This window comes from Canis lupus, chromosome 16, assembly GCF_003254725.2.
Source record: "Canis lupus dingo isolate Sandy chromosome 16, ASM325472v2, whole genome shotgun sequence".
Classification (NCBI taxonomy): domain Eukaryota; kingdom Metazoa; phylum Chordata; class Mammalia; order Carnivora; family Canidae; genus Canis; species Canis lupus.
Genome location: NC_064258.1, coordinates 17,068,286 through 17,086,821, shown reverse-complemented (window position 1 = coordinate 17,086,821; position 18,536 = coordinate 17,068,286). Strand labels below are relative to the sequence as shown.

Genomic DNA, 18,536 nt, shown 5'->3' with positions numbered 1-18,536 from the left:
GAAAAATGAAAATGAGATTAAAACTAAAGTAAATTTCTAGGTGGCTCATTTGTTATCTAAGCACAGAAAGCCATTTATCCAAGATGAGACAAATGTGTGCACAGAAAATAAACTTAACCTTTGAATAAGAATAGTTTTAAAAATTGAGGACATTACGAGCAATATCAATAGTCATTTTAGAAATGAGTCAAATGATTTTTGAGGTTTTCCTAGGCTGCTGATGTGTCAGTAGATGTTGCAGTACTTCTTGGTTTTTTATTATAAAGGTCAATGATGAGCTTAAGTCACTGAAGATTTGGGTTTTATGAATTATCTGCATGAAACAATTACAAAATATTTTCAAAGAAGTTGAGAAAAAAACTAATCCATTACAACCTGAAGTGGAATCTGCTAAGATGTGTTACAATTAAGAGTTGTGAAAATAAGCATAGAGCAGGAAAAGGGTTTTTTTGAACAAATTTATAAACCTGCATAATGGTATTTAAAAGTCTGTGTGTATTCATTACATTTATCCATCAGCTGATACTTTGCAGAAAACATTTAATCTGTCGTGGTTTATTAAACTAATGTTGTTAATGGTGAATATCATTTGGTCTTGGCAGATGTCAGTCAGTCTCTCAATTCTAGGAATTTTTCTTAGAAATAGAAGCTGAAAATACTGAAATGCCTTACTATGCAGCAATTTGATGACTTACCAATGGTAACGTTTTATTGCAAAATTTTGAATTTAGGGTTGAGATTAATTTTTTTCCAAGTGAGAAGATTACCCTCAACCTCTAGTCAAATACTTAATGGATTTGAAAGTTAACTTTTGCTGCAGAATTGATAGTATTTCCTGATGATTTGAACTTAAAATTATAAAGCAAATCACTGTTTTTATGTGAAACTTACATTGTGGTAAAGTCCTTCTACAACAGTTAGTGTTAATTTGAATCAGAAGTAATGTCAAGCTACATATTTATATGCTTTTTCATGCTATCACAATTTAAAATAAGCATCTCCATTTCCACATAAATTTGATACAGAAACATTTTCTAAGCTCAAACTACAGTTCAGTAGCAGTTTTTGGACCTCGAGGCAAGCACAAAGGAAATTTTCAAATTTCAAAATCCATTTAACTCTGTAATTGAGGAACTTCAACCTCTCCTTTAATTTAAAGTGATTATTCTGCAATTTAATGGCATGCTAAAAGCAAAGATCAAAAGATTTTAATAAAATTTTATAAATGCTTTTCAAAGATGAATATGCTTTGATAAAATTATATGCTTCTGTATTGATATGAGTATTTGGCAGTACCTCTGTGTGAAAAGATTTTTTTCAAAGATTGATATGTAAAATAAAATTTTATTGTATATCATAATGAACAGGTGAACATTTTACTGTCAGTTTTGATGATAGAAGAGAGTAGCTTTGAACTCCAATTACATGAAATGTTATCTTCTTTCCAAATTCCATTCTTTTCATGAGTAGCCTGTATTGCCAAAAAAAAAAAAAAAAAGAAAGAAAAAGAAAATCATGGTCAATTATTATCATATTTTTAAAAATTTTTATTTATTTATTTAGAGAGTGTGCAAGTAGGGGGTGGGACAAAAAGAGACAGAATCCCATGCAGACTATGTGCCAAGTGCAGAGCCCAACATAGAACTTGATCCCTTAGCCCTGAGATCATGACCTGAACTGAAATCAAGATTTGGATGCCTGACTGAGACACCCAAGTGCCCCAATTGTTACCATATTTTGAATAACAACAGTTACAAATTTTTTGTGAAAATTTGTTTTCTTTCTTGGTAGATAAGTACTCACATAATATCCTTGATTTTGCCTCTTGTCCCACAAAGATGTCCTTAAAATATTTATGTCCCTTTTCAGAAAAAGTTTGCTGATCCTTGAATTCTACAATATCAGAATAAAGGAGAAATGGGAAAAATTTGTCTTCTCAAAGATTTGAAAACAGGCTTCAAGTCAATTTCCGTGCAGATTGAATTAGAGTGATCTTCTCTAGCCTAAGTGCTGGTTTGAAATAAAAAATATATCCTCTCTGGTGGAAAATCACTTAGTGTCTCAAAATATCACCATAGTTAAAAAAAAAAAATTCAACAATAAGTCAAATTGCCAGGTATACTAGAAAATAAGACCAAATCACTGAAAATCAAGAGAAGGAACAAATAATGAGAAAATGGCTTGAGTTATTTTTTTGTCCTTTGCATTTCCACATAAAATTATAAAATTTTTAAAAGCTACCACAGGAGAATATGTTTACTATGTAAGTCTTAACATACAGAAAGCATTTGCTATAATGCAACAAATATGGCCAACAAAAGGAATAATTTCTAGAATACATAAAATAACTACCATAAGAAAAAGAAAGACAACCCAATAGAGAAATCACAGAGAATTTAAACAGTCTGTTTACAAAAGACATAGTCCAAATATCCAGTAAACATATGGAAAGGTGCATAATCTTATTCATAATCATGAAATGCAAATTGAAACTGCATTGAGATAGCCTTACACTCCTATCGGATCAGCAAAAATGAAGTCTGAGTGTAGACAGCATTGGGCTGGATTCGGATGATTGGGAATTCTTACTCTCTACTGTGAAAGAGTGTGAAAACTGCAAGTCATTTGGGAAAAGAAGTTGTGACAACTACTCAACTACTAAGGCTGGAGACAGCAGTTTGACTCCCACTTATATACCTTTAGAATGTAAGGTTCTCAAACTTTTTGGTCTCAGCACACCTTTTACTCTTATTTTGAAACATTGATATCTAGCTTCTTAGAAGACAGCTGAATTCTCATACCTGCTTCTGGATTCATGCTGAAATGTGCCATTTTGGTTAAAATATATGAAGTCCAGCCACAAAAAAGAGGAGGAAAAGGGAAACTTATTTTAATAGCCGCTTTAGATAATTATAAATAGTGGTTAATATTGCAAAAAAACTTGATAAGTAGTTAGATTCTTCAAGGTTTGGTCCAATATGGAATCTGAAGCCTTATTGATGAGCATTTCTTTGCTCTTTAATATTATAGTCCATTTTCTTGCAATTTCCGTGGCTCTTTTACTCATGTATGATTTTATAACATTATTTTGAAATATTCCAATTAATTGAAAATAAATAACATTAATTTTGGAAAATATTGGTTCATTGAATGACCCAGATGTTCTAAATATCGATGCATTTTAATAAATAACAAAATTCATATTTGTTTTTATAACCCTGATCTCATCAGAAAAGTCTAAGTATTAGGAAGCAGTCAAGCTCACTGTGGTAGATCTATGTTTGTTAAATGTTGTCATTGGCCATAAGTGTTCTCGGTTGTTTTCCTTTGAGTTTTAGGCTGTGTTCATTTTTGTAGAACCATTTTTCAAATAAGCCTGAATAATCATCGTTTGTCAGTTTACCTTCCAGGTAAAAATTATGTTTCATGAAAAAAATAGTTATTTCAGTTTATCAACCAAATTACCACAGAAGTGTCTTTCAGAAAGCCTTCACATTTTGAAACAGCACCATTACTTAATACTTTCCCAATTTGAGTCACAAATATTTAATGGATATGTATTGGGGTACGTGGGTGGCTCAGTGGCTGAGCATCTGCCTTTGGTTCAGGTCATGATCCTGGGGTCCTGGGATCAAGTCCCGCATTGGGCTCCCTGCAGGGAGCCTGCTTCTCCCTCTGCCTGTGTTGGTTCTCTGCCTCTCTCTGTGTGTCTCAAATAAATAAATAAATAAATAAATAAATAAATAAATAAATAAATAAAATCTTTATTAAAAAAAGGATGTGCATTTATGGACTGAGATTTTGAAATTTAATATTTTACTGCTTCATCGGTGATATTCTTAAATGGAACTAGCATTATTTATAGTTACTGCAATTGTGAGCGATTTGAGAATGTGATGGCTGTTAGTACGGTTTGGTGCCACTGTCTTGGCTACTGCAAAGGCACCGTCAATTTTACCCACCATTGCTTTTAAACCACATGCAAATATTAGCACAGTGAGAATAGTAAATAATGTCTTATTATGAACATAGCTTTGGCCTCATGGATCCCTTGTATAAGTCTCAGAGATGTATTCACCTCACAAGTCTGTGGACCCCTCTTTGAGAACTCCTCCATTGAAAAATATCTGCACATATGTGTCAGGATACATGTATGAGAATGTATAGGGTATATTTTAAAAAATTATACTAATGATAGCTGCAAGCTGGAATCAATGTAAATTGGTAGTTAGATTAGGTTATATGCATCCAAAGGATTACTGTCTAGTAATGAAAATGCATGAACGATAGTTACAGAAATCAAATGGTTGAATCCCACAAATGTACACTGAGTTGAAGTCGCAAAAGACCCCATAGTATGTTTATATTTAAATGCAGTTCAAAACAAGCAAATTATGTTGTTTAGAGATATATATGTAGCTAGTAAGATATCTAAAGAAAAGCAAAAGATTAATTTCTACAAAACCCATACTAGAGTTGTTATGTATGGGGGGGGGCATTTGGAATTATCATACGAATGATTTCACTGGCAGGATTCTTCATGTTATCTTACATGTTGATACAAAGATGCTGTCTTAATAATTCCTTAATTATAAAAGTATATGTTTCTGTATATGTGATATGTTTCACAATAAAAGATGGAAGTAAAGAGAATAAAAGCACTGTATGCCCCCTAACTTAATTTATAAACTTAAAGTAATTTTTATGAGATTTAAATTTCAGTAGGAAAAAAAAAACAGCTGTAAGCATCTTTAAAATAAAGAAAAATGAAGGGGCAGCAGCCCTTACAGATGTTAAAAACATATTGGAAAGCTACAGTTATAACTGTGGGATTAGATTCATAAATAGATTGCTAGAACAGAATAGAAAGTCCAAATGTGGACCAAATGTATAACAAAAAGTTACTTTATGATAAAAATGTCATTGTAAATCGTTATCAGTCTGTTTTCTCACTTGTTAGTTTGGGTAGTTTTTTCATTCCATTGTTAAGCCCTTTCAGTTAGTTCCTTATTTTTGTTAGTATATTTTTCACTTCTAAAGTTGCCATTTGTTTCTTCATGAGGTCTTACATTTCTTTGCCAAGACTTTGTTTCTTTGCTGAGACTATTTTTTAAAAAATTTGCATCATGCTTATTCGTAATTTCTTGGTAATGCAGTTTTATAATATATACTTTAAAATATTTGGAAAATAACATATGTCTTCATATATATGTTCACAGATATATATGTTACAGATTGCTTTTTCTTATGTTCACTGAAATTCCTTTTATTATTATAGATCACAAGTTATTTTTTTTAAACCATAAACCTTTTTTTTAAAAATTTTTTATTTATTTATTTATGATAGTCAGAGAGAGAGAGAGAGAGAGAGAGGCAGAGGCAGAGACACAGGCAGCCGGAGAAGCAGGCTCCATGCACCGGGAGCCCGACGTGGGATTCGATCCCGTGTCTCCAGGATCGCGCCCTGGGCCAAAGGCAGGCGCCAAACCGCTGCGCCACCCAGGGATCCCATAAGTTATTTTTTTATTAAACTTTTATATTTCTAGTATTGTGTTATGAAACTCTCTGTATTACTTAATGCCCCTTTCTCTTTTATCTGAAGCAGGTTTTATCTGAAACTGCTTTTGGGGTGAAAGCCAGAAGGGCAGCACCAGTTTGTTACTGTTGGTTGTGAGGAAGTTCTGGTTCCATACTCCACCTCCATTGATGGTTGGGGAGGGGCCTCTAGTGAATGTTGCACAAGAGTGAAAGTTTAGTCTTTCCTGTATGCTTTGCTGATATGGCCTTGGCTTCCTGCTCTTCAGTTGGTCTCCACTGACACTGTAGTGAGAGTGGAGGGTGGACATGTTAGCTCTGGGCAGTGGTTTAAGTTCTGATTCTCCAGTAGTTTTCCCTGCCACTCCCCAGTGGGGAGGATAGGGTTAGGGACACCTCTTTATCCCTGTGTGGATGGTCAACTCCAGACTTCTCACTTTCTCTCCACAGACACAGAGGAGGAAGGAGGCCTTGAACGTACTGGCTCTCAGTCTAGCCTTCTGTGATATCACCCTGTCCAGTGGGGAGAGGGGCTGTCTGGGTTCTTTCTGGCCTTTGCCGAGGGGTGTGGGATTTGGCTCCAAGAGATTGGTTGCCATCTGTTTAATCTCTTACGAGCCTACACTTTGCAGCTTGTTTGCTTGGAGACAGCAGGCATTTTTTGGGCTCTTTTTGTTGTATACCTGTTAATGTTTCTGGATTGTTGACATCTTTAGCACCTCTTTTTCTGTATGCAAATCAGAAAGCAAACCTCAGAATTTATGCTTTTTCATTCTTCAGCGCCTGAAGCTTTCGTTGGTCTGCCAACTTCTCTCCACCTTTTAATATCTTCTTATGTTTGTCTTATGTGTTGTGTTCAAGGTTTATAGCTATACGGAGTGAAAATGTATGGAAAAGTACATCTTCTCCATTTTGTCTGGAGATAGAAGTGGGCATTCAGTTCTGAAGATTTTTTCCCTCCTGAATATATAGTTCTGGGTTGGATGTGTTTTTCTTTATTTAAAAGAGGTTCTTGCATTGTTTCCTGTCTTCCAGTGTTTCTGATGAGAAGTCACGTGTCATTACTGTCATTATTCCTGTATGTATAATGTTTTGATTTATTCTCTGGGTGCTTTCAGGATTTTCTTTTTATCTTTGGTTTTCAGCAGTCTGACTATGATGTGCCTAGGTGTGATTTTCTTTGTATTCTTCCTGCTTGGGGTTTGCCGAGCTTCTTAAAACTGTAAGTTGATTTTTTTCACCAAGTTCGTAAAAAGTTTGACCTTTATTTCTTATTCTTTCTCTGTCTCATTTTCTCTTTCCTCTGCAACCAATTACATGCATGTTAGTACATTTGATACTGTCCCACAGGTTACTGAGGCTCTGTTAATTTATTTTTCAATAATTTTAGTTTCTCAGAATGGATAAATGGATAAATTATTTTCCAGGTCACTGACTACTTTTCCTGTCATATCTAATCTCTTTTTAAACCTATCCACTGATATTTTTATTTAAATTACTTTAATTCATAGTTGCAGAATTTCCATTAGGTTTTCACTTTGTATTTTTTATGTCTCTTTTATTATGCTATTGTCAGGACCAGCTTTTTCCGTAGTCGTTGAGCATGTTTCTCATAGTTGCTCTTTAGTCTTTGTGTATCTTGTCATTTTCTATTTGAATACTTTTTCCATCCTTATGGTTCCCATTCCCTTGTTTTTGGTTTTTCACATGTCCAGGAATTGTACATTGTACAATTGTACACTGTGTATTGTACACTGAGCATTTTCGGTAAGAGGTTATAGATTCTGGATTCTATTACCTTATTCTGTTCAATGGCAGGTTTTGTTCTGGGAGACTTTTATGAGGCTGGACTTCTCTACTCCAAACTACACCATCGCATCCTTTGGCATCAGGAATTTCTGCTGAGTCCTTCAGCAGCTCCAGTATTGCTTTTTCTAAGCTGCTCAGAGTACCTTTGTGAAGGTCCATGTTGGAGGTGTAAGGAAAATGAGAGTTGATTCTAATCCAGGGCTTCCTTCTCTGTGGCTCCCTCCGTACAAGGTTTCCCCACAGTTTCCAGTCTCCCTTGCATTGAGAAATTCATCTGTCTTCTCATGTCAGTATGACTGAAGCTTGTGTGAGTTCTGGTTCCAGTCTCCCATCTTTCCATGTACATGAGGAAATGTCTGTAGCTAAACATATGTTTCAACCCAAATCTTAGCCAGTGTTGTTTTCCTCCAGGTTTCCTTCCATTCCATCTTGGCTTTTGGTTGTTCACAAGTGACTTCCAGTAGTTGAATAGCTTTGTATTTTACTCAGATTTTACAAGTTTTATTTTCAAAAAAGTTACTCTGATATTAGCCTGTTTGCCATTCATTAACCAATAAATAAATTTGGAGTTTTTTTCTGCGTGAGAGTTGTTCTTAATTTTAGGGTAATTTTACATGCAATATGAGCCAGCCTTTCTGAAGGTATAGTTGAATATGTTTTGAGATGTATGTATAGTCGTGTATGCAACTATCATTCTAATCAAGATAGAGAATATTTCCTCCATCCCAAAATGTTCCATCATGACCCTTTGTTTTCTGTTCCCTCCTACCACTCTAGTTCCTGGCAGTCACTGATCCGTTCCTCTTCCTGTAGTTTTGCCTTTTCTAAATTGATATATAAATGGAATCATACAGTATCAAATCTTTTCTCTCTGGTTTTTATATGTAGCATAGTGGTTTTGAGATTCATCCATTCGCCAGCTGAAAGATTTCTTCTTTGTGGCTATTATTTATAAAGCTGCTATGAACATTTATGCAATATGATGTATCTTTTCATATTTCTTGTGGAAATAATTAGAACTGAAATTGCTGATTTCTTTGAAAGTGTGTGTTTGACTTTGGAAGACAGTTTGACAGTCTCTGCAAAAGGGTCTGTATACTTTTCCATTTCTACCGGTAAGATGTGAGAGAGTTCCATTTGCTCTTCATTTTTTCTAGGACTGGTTATTGTCAGTGTTTCTAAATTTTAACCATTCTGGCTGATGTTTAATGATATTTCATTGTGTGCTTGATTTTGTATTTCCTGATGAGTAGTGAATTGAACATCTTTATGTACTTGCCATTTTTGTCTTCTGTGAATTGTCTGCTCAAATCTTTTGCATCTGCCCTCCCCCTTTTCCAACTGGTTTTGTCTTCTCACTACTACTGAGTTAAAAGAGCCCCCTTATATATTCTACATAGAAATCATTTATTAGAGATGTATTTTGTGAGCATTTTTCCCTAGTTTGCATCTTGTTTTCATTTTTTTAGTATTTTTTGAAGACAAGGGGATTTAATTTTGATGAAATTTGTAATTTGTCAATTTACAAATATTTTCTTTTAAGGATTATTCTTGGTATGCCTTATATAAAAATATTATTGCATATTCCAAGGTTACCTTTTGGTTGTTTATTCATTTTATAGTTAGATTATGTGTATGGTGTGAGAATAAAAGATCCAAGTTTCAAGGTTCTTTGTTTTCCATGTGGATATTCAGTTGTTCCAGCATCATTCTAAAAGATTGTTGTTTCCCTGAATTATTTTGAGTCTTGGTCAAAAAATAAACCATATAAAGAAAAGATATTTTTCAAAATCATGAGTTCATATTGATATTTTTCAATTTAATTCAGTAGTTCTTTATATTTAAAAAAAATTTATTACCCTATCCAATCTATAATTTTTTATTTTGAAATTTACTTTTTCCTCTAACTTAAAAAGTTGCTAAAAGAAAAAGGAAAATTATTGTTTATTTTGTGCATCAATTTGAAAGAAACCCAAGTGGGGTAACTGACTGGCTCAGTTGGAGCAGCATGTGATTCTTGATCTTGGGGTTGTGGGTTGGGTATAAAGATTTCTAAAAATAAATTAAAAAATAAATACAAACAAATACCTAAAGCTAGTAGATTAATAATTTGAGATTTAATATTTTTATTATTTTTTGCTGTCATCCTTTGAGCCCAGTAGTGGCATACAATATACTTTGAGTTATTTGCTGTGGTTATGTAAATACTCTTCAAACATTTTAGTTTTACATTAATATTTTTACTGATATTTCTTATGTGATAATGTTTGCCAGTGTGCTTACTTGCTGAGTAGTATGTTGTCAGTGGATAGTAATGGAAGTCTGCTCTGTCACTTTGTGAGACAGGTGGGAAGCACAGTTTGGTCTCCAAAGTCAGGTACAAAAGTTTTATTCATCCAGAATCTGGTTCACCTGTATTGACTGTGTGTGGATATATTTACCACTTTTTATAAATATAACTTCTGTGTGGATGACCTCATTCTGTTCATAAAAATGGACGTTCTTATACTACTGTTGCAATATTTTAAGAAGCTTCTTGTAGTTCTAAATGTGAGGTAGGGGAGCCTGGGTGGCTCAGTTGGTTTGAGTGGCCAGCTCTTGATTTCAGTTCAGGTCATGATCTCAGCTGAGGTCCTAGGATTGAGCCCCATGTTGGGCTCCACGCTCACTGAGGAGTCTGCTTGAGGATTCTCTCTCCCTTTTTCCCTCTCCCCTGATCTCATACGCACATATGCACGTGCTCTCTCTCTCTCTCTCTAATATAAATAAATCTTAAACAAAAATAAATGTGGGCTAAATCTAATTGACATCAAAATTTGGACCAAAGAGTATGCAAATATATGTAGTTATGTTTTTAAAGGACATGATTTAAATGCATCCAATTAACTGTAATCATATTAGGTTTGTGTTTACTTGTACTCATGTAAAAGCTTTTAAATTCTTTGTTTTAGAAGTTTTTATCTCTTTTCTATAATATGCAGTGTTATCTTACTTTAGTATCATGTCAAACAAACTTAGTTTAAATTAAAATGTTTCCGTTTTCAAATTTCCTAGTATTCAAACAATCATTGTCATAACATGATTGATAATGTGTGCTACTTTGTTTTGTGCCCTTAGTAATAACCAAGTAAGAGATGGTTTATGTGGTAGTTAGATGTACCCTTTTTCTTTTTCCTTCCTTCCTTCCTTCCTTCCTTCCTTCCTTCCTTCCTTCCTTCCTTCCTTCCTTCCTTCTTTTTTTTTTTTTTTTTGCTAAGGGTAAATATCTTAGGTTTACAGTGCATTCATCCATTTGATTCTCCCAGCTAATATCTTCATATACAACAGGTTACAGAAGAATAAGAAATTTTGGGGATCCCTGGATGGCTCAGCAGTTTAGCGCCTGACTTCGGCCCAGGGCATGATCCTGGAGTCCTGGGATTGAATCCCACGTCAGGCTCTTGCATGGAGCCTGCTTCTCCCTCTGCCTGTATCTCTGTCTCTCTTATGAATAAATAAATAAAATCTTTAAAAAATATATTTTAATCCACAGATAGAAACACATCAGGTAGGATAGTAGTATTTATATAGAATTTTATGTGAGAAATAAAGATTTTTTCTTTAAAGTTTAGTCTTCATCTAAAATTCTGTAATTTTAAACCTTTTATTGAAGTATGATACATACACAGCAAAATTTACTTATTATAGGTGTACATTTGTATGAACACCCCTAAATAAGATCAATTCACATAAACTGAGATCAGTTCAAGAAACTAAAAATAAATAAATAAATAAATAAATAAATAAATAAATAAATAAATAAAAATAAAAGAAACTAAAAATAGCATCCCAGGAATTCAATTCCTTTTTGGTTCCTATTTTTAACTCCCAAGAGCAAGCATTATCAGTATTAACATCATAAATTAATCTTGTTTTTGTACTTTATATAATTGAATTCATACAGTAAGTACTGTTTTCTTTTTCCACATACCATTATGTTGGATTGATCCCCCAAATGGTTAATTGTAAGTCATTCATTTATTCTCCTTGATAGATAGTAGTATTCTGTGGTTGGAATACTGTAATTTATCCATTTTACTGTTGGGCATTGAAGCTTCTTAATTGGAAGTCTTATGAATTGTGTTATATGAACATTCTAGTGTATTTCTTTTTTTGGTAGTCAGTGAAGATTAATATTTTATGGAATTCATATCCCAAAGTGACTACCTTCTTTACTCATAACCTAAGTGAGAATGAGGATATAAGCTAGACAAACTATTCAGTATGTTATTGTAATCACTTAATGGAATTTGCATTAATTACTCATATCTAAGTAATTATAAAGTCCTCAAGTTCAATTCCTCTTTCACTTCCTGGCTTTGTAAGGGTGAGGAAGGAATTTAATCTCTCTGTGCTTCATTTGTAAAATGAGCAGTAATGGTACCCATCTAAAATGGTGGTTGTTAGATTTGAATAAGGTCATTCTTCTAAAGTGCTTGGCCTGGTTGCTGGGAAATAATAATATTCACTAAATCCTGCATATTAAATATGTTTTATTGGCTCACTTTATGTCTTCTCTAAATTATGTGCTTCTATAAAGTGTCATTGTCTATTTTTAAGTTGTACTCAGTTTTATAATTTATATTTTTATAAGCTTTACTTTTATATATTCAAAATACTAGACATTTGTAATTCAAATTGCAGGTTATTTAAAAAAAAGTTTTTGTCATTTGATTTTCTCTGCGATATATATGGTTTTTCAACATTTAAAAGTTTAAAAGTTTTATGTAGCCAGATTTATTCATGTTTTCATTCATGGTTTTTTTTTTTCATTCATGGTTATGTTAAAGATTATAGCTATTATGTTTATTTGATTAGGGCTTTTGATTTATGTATGTTGCTATCAACTAGAGAATTTGCTGTTTCCTTGACCCAGTAGATAGAGGGTACATTTGTGTACTCAGAATGCTTGGCTCAGAAATGCTTATTTTAGGAGAAATATTCACCCTATTTACTTATTAGTTTTGAGTAAAAAAAAGTGGTGTAATATAAGTATAATATAAAATTTTTCTTAAAAATACAAGTAGCGATTTGGCAGGACCAAACCACGCAGGGCCTTGAAATGTGCTAAGTGTGAGCTATTGCTATATAACAAATTATCATAGATTAAAAGGCTTAAAACAGCCCCCATTTATGAAGTGATACTTCTGTAGGTCAGAGGTTTGAGTAGGCTCTACTGCTCTTTGTTTAGGGTCTTAAAGATGTCTGCCAGGCTGGGTGCTTATCCAAAGGCCCTGAGGAAGAATCCTCTTCTAAAGCTCATTTAGATGATAGATGAGGGTAGGGATCCCTGGGTGGTTCAGTGGTTTAGCACCGCCTTCAGCCTGGGGCCTGATCCTGGAGACCCAGGATCAAGTCGGGCTCCCAGCATGTAGCCTGCTTCTGCTTCTCCCTCTGCCTGTGTCTCTGCCTCTCTCTCTCTCTCTCTCTCTCTCTCTGTGTCTCTCATGAATAAATAAATAAAATCTTAAAAAAACAGAGTTGAGGGGAGAATTCCATTTTGTGCATTTATAATACTGAAGTCACCATTTCTTAATTGGCTGTTGGCCTGAGGTTGCTGTCAGCTCCTAGAGGCCACTCCTGGTTCTTGTTTGTGGCTCCTTTTGTCTTTAAAGATAGCAGTGATATATTGAATCCTTTCCTTGCTTTGAATTTCTCTGACTTTTCTTTTCTCCTACCTGCTGGAGAAAACTTTCTGCTTTTAAAGGAATTTTGTAGGGACACATGGGTGGCTCCGTCAGTTTAAGTGATTGCCTTTGGCTGGGGTCATGACCCAGGGTCCTGGGATCAAGCCCAGGGTAGTCAGGCAACCTGCTCAGCGGGAAGTCTGCGTCTCCCTCTGTCTCTCTCCCCTGCTTGTTCTTTCTCTTGCAAATAAATAAAATCTTCAAAAATATAAATAAAGGAATTGTGTAATTCAAATAGACTAATCTCTCCCTTGATTAATTCAGCATCATTTGATTAGCAGCCTTAATCACATCTGCAAAAATCTGTTTGCCATGTAATATAGTCTAATCTCTGGCATGATATTTCATCATATTTTTTATAAGTCTCTGGATTAGGGTGGGACATGTTGGGGTGAGAGTGGGGAGTGCAGGCATTTTAGGAGGCTACCTACCACAATGCCATATTGAGGAGATTGGACCTGATCCAGAGGTATCAGGGACTTTGTTAGAAAGACCATTGTGACAGCAGTGATTTAGACGGGTCAGAAAGGGAAGATAGTGGCGGGAAAAAACTCTCATTCAGAGTAGTGTCCATTTTGACTTTGTAATGTTATTTAATATTATTATTTTTAGCAGATGTCTCAGAAATATGTATTTGTTACTGTACAAACCAGAATGATTAACTGGGCCAGAACAGCAATAACAAATCAGTTCTCTAGATACTCATGATTTAAGCCCATTTATATATAAAATGTTTTGATAGATTTTTATTTCAATCGATTTTGTTTTAAGCATATTTTTCTAAAGCAGACACTAATTCTTTTGATAGAGACTTAAACACCTGAATCTCAATAACATCTTCCTAAACATAATATTAGGATGGGTTTGCTTCCTGAGATGCCTAATTGCATGCAATATATGTTAGTTCTTCCTCGCTTCAGTTTTGAAATCTAGCTTCATTTATTTTTATCCTTTGGTCTTGAGTTTTGCATTTTTCAAGCTGTATTTTTTTCTTAACCAAATTTGCCACATCTCAGAGATTTTGACATGTTTCTTATTCAATCATTTAAAAAATATTTTTTCTTTTGAATTGAAAGAAATCTGCTCTAGATAAAAGGGAATTTTAAATTTTTTGTGGATAGATTTTTGAGTTTATCTTGTGAATTCATAATTATTAATGTATCAGGTTTAGGAAATATCTGCTCTTTTGAATATGACCTAGGAGATATTTGATTTTTTTTTGAATTTGTGGACTTTTTTAATGGTCATATGTATAATGAATTAAAAATAATTCTAAAAACAATTTAAAAAATTCTACATACATTTGAATAGAATATATATTCTCTGGTTTTGAATTATAGAGATCTTTGTATTTGTAAGTTTGAACCAAACTTGATCATTGTTATTAAATTGTTATTTCATATCTATTTATATCTTGATTTCTAAGAGTGGTATTAAAGTTTGCTTTATTCATATACATATTTCTACTCAGTTTTTTTATGTCAAGGAAATTCATACTAGGTATGCAAACTTTAATGACTTTCTTGTTCTGTTGGAAGTTTTAACATAGGACCTATTTTAATGTGAACTTTATCTTTGCCCTGTTCACTGCTTTTTCATTTGGATCCAAGTTTCTTTGCTATAGCTGCTTTCTTTTTTGATAGCACTTGTTTGTGCTTTTCCCTCCAGCTCTTTAATTTTGAATTTGCTGTGTCACTGTGCTTAATACACAAATATACACACAAACATACATGCATATACATGTGTATATGTACACACATATACATAAATAAAATGTGTTTATACAGCATGTATGTGTGCACAAGTGTATAAAATATATTTTGCACATTTTGAATGTTACTGTTTTTTAATAAGGAATTTAACCTGTTTACATTTATTCTCCATGGCCTTGAATGTAAATTTAGCAGGTATTAAGGTTTGAGTCTCAAATAATTTTTTTGTTGCTTTTGGAAGATACAGCTTTTTTTGCTTTTGCATGGAATATTGCTAGTGAAAAGTAATAACTGATTCTCCTTTTTTGGTAGCTGGACTATTTTCTTTTTTGTGAGGCTACTGGAATCCTTTCTTTATCTTTGTTATCTTAAAATTTCACCAGTGTTTCTAGGTGTGAGTCATTTTAATCTGAAGTAAGTATTTTCTGTTTAGGAAGGCAGCATCACAGATACTAAGAGTAGGTACTTTTGTAGTGATATAGAGATCAGTGGAACAGAGATAAAGACTCTCTTAGCTCCCCAAACTGTTAAATAAAATTAACATGTTAGGTCTTATTATTAGATATTTTTATAATTTTTTTTTCTCTCCTCCTGGTACTCTTCCTAAAGAGACACGGGATTTTGTGGATTAGTTTTCCTTGTCATTTTACTTGTTTTTCTTACTTTCTGTCTTCATTCTTTATTTTGCATTCTAGGAGAAACCCAGCTGACTGATAAGGAAAGTTTGGTAAAGGTTAAAAAGTTTGGTGTATGGAAAACCTAATAATACTTGATATTTCTTAGAGCACTTAGCTCATTGCCATATTGATACAGAATAAATACTTCATAATTAATTGAATGAGCTTTGGAATATCCTCAAATTTATTGTTATTGTTTCATAACTCCTCTTTAACCTTAGTCTCTGAAATTTTGTTGATTCTGCTTTGTTTTGTATTGCAGATTTATTTTGAGAGAGCCTTCCTTATTTTAGTCTAGTGAAATAAAGGTTTTGGAAGTTCCTCAAACTTATTCTTAACAGTTGGCAATGTGAACTCTAATTTAGAGTTTTTTCTTGGATATGTTCTTGGACAATTGTCAAAAGATATTATAATACTTTTCCCTTCTTTTCTCTACCTCTCCTCTTTCTTTTTTAATGATTAAAAAAGGAAAAAGAAAAAATGGTATTTAGAAGTTTTAAATACTGATTCAAATAAATTGTTTAGTTGATAAACCATTTAAGAGCTATTTATTTTACCCTTTTCTCCCCAAATGTTAATTAGCTTTGTAATTGTTACTTAGTTTATAATTTGTTTCATTTCTAATGTATGTTGTACAGGAATGCTGATATTAGAGAAGTTCCCTATGGAAGTGTATTCTTTCATATTTTCTGTAATTTTACAAATGCTTTTATTTGGTTCAGAAAGATCTATTCCAGCCTACATTTAAAGTATACATTTTCTTTCAATGCCAAATGTCTTTCATTAGCTATGTAATCATAACAGATGGGCTTGAAACGTTCACTTAAATGCAGTTAGTATTTTATTTCCCTTCCTTTATTCCCTGTATCTTTATATGTTATTGTAAATTAGTATGTTGGATACATTCCAGGGCTTCTCATAGTAGTTTAGCTAATGTCACGTAATATTTTCCATTGCAAATGTGATTAAGAGAATGTGTTGATGTTTCTAAAATGATATAGACATTGGGAAAAGGATCAATTTAAATTATTTTGTTTCCTTATTATGCACTTAAATAAGTCATTATATTTTATTCACCAAAATTATTTTTAGTGCAAAAGGCTTCTGTATAGCTTGTCATATGTTAAAAAATAATGGAGATTTTAGGTTTTAACAATTTAGCTGAAATTATTTTGTTACGTTAATGAGTTAATATGAAACTTTTTAGCAATCATTTGGACATGTAAATGCACTTTTCTCCTTCAGCATTTTCCTGGTCTTTCCAGTATAACTCAAGGATACTCAGACTACTTAAATGTTGCATATGTTGTTAATTCTGAGTTGTGTTAATAAACTAAACATATTTAGAGACCCTGAGAGGTCATAGCATCAAAATAAATTTAGAAAAAGCTAGTTTTTAGACTTTATTAAAATACGTAAGGCTTGCTTTCTTCTGTCTTTTTAATGATGCAACACCCATACATACCAAAAGAGAACTTAAATATTTATGAGCCTGTGAACTTGTGGACATTATGTACAATAAAAATGCCACAGATGTAACTAGTGTTTATGAGTTACTTAGAAGCTACAGCGGTCTGTTGACAGTCCTCAGAATGTGTAGAAGGCTCATCAAGAGATGCTAAACTTTCTTACATTGGTTCAATGCCATGGACTGATGGTTACAAGGAAGAATTTGATGGCGCCTTATGTAAAATATTAGAATGAATTATAATTTAAAAACTATTGCATTCGCTGATAGAGCAGCAGAATTAGAATAAGTATGTTAGCATGTGAAGAGCTGCTTGGGGCATTGGGGTGACTCAGTTGAGCATCTGCCTTTGGCTCTGGTCATGATCTCAGGGTCTTGGGATCCAGCCCCACATCTGGCTCTCCCTTTCACTCTGCCTCCATCTCTCCCCCGTGCTTATATTCTCTTTCTTTGTCTCAAATTAATGAATAAAATCTTTAGAAACAAATATATCTTCTTAGTAATGTTAGCAACTTTGTCTCTTTCAGGAGGCTCAGTTTTCCCACAGATTGTCCCATTTGGCTTCCATTATTTGAGTTACACTTAACAGAGAGTACCAACAGTGAAGTCCATTTAGTACATATAAATTTGAACACCTGTTTATTAGGGCTTTCTGTGTCAAGCAGCGTTCACAGTGCTATAGAAACAAATACAGCAAAATATGGTGCTTCTGCTCAAGGACCCAGGACTAGAAATCCAGGAAAGAAGACATATAAATAATTCTCATGCAATGGCATGAGTGCTAAAACAGAAGCCTATGTAAGATAGTGAGGTGTCTGCAGAGATTTTATACTGTACCATGCAGGCCACCTGGCAAAAGACCCACAAAGAAAGTGATAACCCAGAATGACCTGGGGAGGATGAAGGAGAGTTTATTAATTATTCTTAGGGAAAGCTGAGTAAGTACATATTGCATTGTGGTAATTTGTACTGACTTAATGTTTTTAGTTGCCCTACACTTCCCCTGTGTTTCTGTTGGAGCTTCCTTCTTTGCTTTTATCACTAGCAAAAGAGTGCAGGCAGGCTGAAATAGGGGAAGCAGATACTCAGATGGCTTGATTTTTCTTCCCATTCCCAATTTTTATTAAGAAACTTGAAACTAATTGCTACAAGGAAGTGTGTAGATTTGTAGGTGTACCTTTAATTCTATGATTGTCCTCATTAGCTTATTTGATGATTGAGTGATTTATTTCATACTGATTTTTAGGTAGGGTAAAAATAGTAAGGTTTTGTAAACAATATAGATACATTTTATTAGTTTTTTGGTGAGATTTAAACTGTTAACCCACAACTAAACACCTGCCTTTTCAACCCTATTACTAATTAAAAATTTTTTTTAAAAAGATTTATTTATTTATTTATTCATGATAGATAAAGAGAGAGAAAGAGAGAGGCAGAGACACAGGAGGAGGGAGAAGCAGGCTCCATGCTGGGAGCCCAACTCAGTACTCGATCCCGGGACTCCAGGACCACGCCCTGGGCCAAAGGCAGGCGCCAAACCGCTGAGCCACCCAGGGATCCCCTAATTAAAAAAATATTTTAAATTTTGACAGAAGTCAGTAGAAAAAAG

General features: G+C 33.7%; 1 protein-coding gene across 21 annotated transcripts in view; it reads left to right on the top strand.

Moving 5' to 3' along the window:
- The window catches only part of KMT2C (lysine methyltransferase 2C), a 284,078-nt gene that overhangs the window by 140,624 nt on the left and 124,918 nt on the right, over positions 1–18,536 (top strand). The window lies entirely within an intron of this gene.